Source organism: Doryrhamphus excisus, chromosome 2, assembly GCF_030265055.1.
Source record: "Doryrhamphus excisus isolate RoL2022-K1 chromosome 2, RoL_Dexc_1.0, whole genome shotgun sequence".
NCBI classification, from domain to species: Eukaryota; Metazoa; Chordata; class Actinopteri; order Syngnathiformes; family Syngnathidae; genus Doryrhamphus; species Doryrhamphus excisus.
The window spans coordinates 20,665,225-20,667,724 of record NC_080467.1 but is presented as its reverse complement, the minus strand read 5'-3'; the positions used below and the strand labels follow the sequence as shown (position 1 = coordinate 20,667,724).

General features: G+C 43.5%; 1 non-coding gene across 1 annotated transcript; it reads left to right on the top strand.

Annotated features, from left to right (window-relative positions):
* Positions 1 to 1,475: 1,475 nt before the first annotated feature.
* Positions 1,476 to 1,557, top strand: trnas-gcu (transfer RNA serine (anticodon GCU)). Its single transcript has one exon. It is a non-coding gene; the product is annotated as a tRNA-Ser (tRNA).
* Positions 1,558 to 2,500: the final 943 nt, after the last annotated feature.

Here is a 2,500-nt window from a genome sequence, read left to right as displayed (position 1 = left end):
GGGAAATTTGCAAGGTCCCGCAAGTTCCGCAACAGCAGTGGGAATACCTCAGTATGTTTACAGACCATGGACTCCTCCTAAATTTAGATACATAGCCTTATCCATGCCAAAACCACACAACAACCTTGACCAAATCCTGACTGACATAACTGACTTGGTACATAATCACCGTCTCAACGGAACTGAATTAGCCCAACTGTTGACATTGACCACAGGCTCCAAGTATGGTGCATTTTTGTACGGCCATTTAGCCAATTTGGCCAAAGGGGAATTCAGAACACCCTCGTGGCCCATTGCCATTTTTATGGTACCTGGCGACTTCAACCAGTGAACTCCACTGTACCGCTTATCCTCATCAACGGACTGTATTCCCCACCCTTTACCAGCATGGGGACATTCCAACCCAAGATGAGAACACACTGGACCAGGTACACAGCAACATATTACGTGGCACAGACACAGCTTCACCCTACCCCCACTTTTAGCCCAGACTGAAAAAGCAGAGAACCCCCTTTGCAGCTGAAATTGCTCAGTTGGGAGAGCGTTGGATTGAATCTCTAAAGGTCCCTGGTTCAATCCCAGTTTTCAGCACAATTGCTGTTTACATCGTGAGTTGGCAAATAGTTTGTAAAGGGGTGACTTTGTTCTCTTGATTTCATCAACATCGATCACGACAACACAGCCAATGACATATTAAGACCAGACAAGTGCAGTTGGGAGGTGACATACAGAATCCTGATGCATATCATGTTACAATCAGACACAAACAGGATGTAGGACCCAACCTTGAGTTCGCGCAAATGTTCACAGCATTAGGTCTGCAAAGTGTTCAGCTGATGCACATTTACTGGAAAGGAAAATGGGCTTTTGTCACGGTAGCCATGCCGACACAAGCTAAAATGTTTCTCCCGCCAGGACAACACCCACATGAAATTCAAGCTTTGCTCGCAGACGAAAAAGAACCAGCTGGAATGAGCAATCTGCACCTCCAAGTCTGAGTTTATGGTTCTTGCCCAGAAAAGCATAGCTCACAGCTGTAATTGTATAGTGGTTCCTACTCAGTGTTGTGGCCGCAGCAACCCCGGCCGATTCAGGGTCATGGCAGGTGTGTGTTGCTATTGTAATTGTATTGTCTGAAAAGACAAGATTGTCTGTCCACTTGTCCAAGTGTGGTGACGTAAAAATACACTAGTTTTGACCACACATGTATTTTTAGTAAACATTATTAGCATGCAATGAATCAAAGTATAAGGTACGATGTCGGAGATCAAGAACGCTTTTGTTGGCAAAAAAAGCCATAACATATCATTTCGACAATACGGGTATCAAACCCGCTATTTCTTGCATGTAGAGCAAGAACTCTAGCCTTTGAGTTAAATCCCCCGCTGCACAGGAAGGCTGCCACAATTTCTGCAACACCAAAACACTAATTAAGATGTGTCATTTTGAGTCAACAAGACCATGTCCACAAAGGAGATGAGGTGACCGAGAGGTTAAGGTGATGGACTGCTAATCCATTGTGTTCTGCACGCATGGGTTCGAATCCCATCCTCATCGGACTGTACTAATGCACCAGTTTTGACACCACCTGTGTTTTTAGGAAACATCATTAGAATGCAATTAATCCAAGCATCCGGTACGATGTGGGAGATTGAGAATGCTTTTTTGGCAAGAAAAAGGCATAATATACCATTTGGAGAATGCAGGCATCGATTCCACTTCATCTCACATGCGAAGTGAGCGCTCTACCATTTGTGGTCCTACAAGAATGGGATTTGTTTTTGTGTACTTCGAATGAAATGTTTTCCGCATGTTGCAGAATTTTCCACAGGAAAGAAATCTTTAAGATGTATCACCAAAAGAGCTGAACCGCCCAACGTGGGGCTCGAACCCACGACCCTGAGATTAAGAGTCTCATGCTCTCCCGACTGAGCTAACCGGGCCTTTTTCTGCCAAGATATCACTTTTTAATTTTTTTTTAATTGATGTGGTCTTCTTGATGTTTGATCAATTCCACACCCAACCGAGTTTCTCAGGGAACAAAGGAGCGAGAGGTTCAGTCATAGCTGAGAACTTTGGAAGTATAGTCATCTTAACCCCCCTGTTATGTTCATTTGCCAGGAACAGCCATGATGTTCCCGGGTCAGTTTGCATGTTTATTTATCTGAAAGATGTCCAAAACCAAAAAAATCCCCACAAGCATTGTTAGTTATTCACTACTAACTCCATTACTAACTATTCTATCAATGTTTAGTGCAATGGTGTACCTTACCTCTCACAGGTAGTGGTTTAATTAATTTTAATTAATTAATTAATTGAATGAATCAGAGGCATCATGACCAGTCTGCATCAAAACATTATCTGAAATCCGGTGGCAGGTTTCTGACATTGATTCTTAATTCAGTTGCCATCCCTGATAGATGGTAATGGTCATGGTAATCATGCCCGCGTGGCAGGCGAGTCTCTTTGCTTGTCTGACGTCTGTGTCGCATCCTGATTG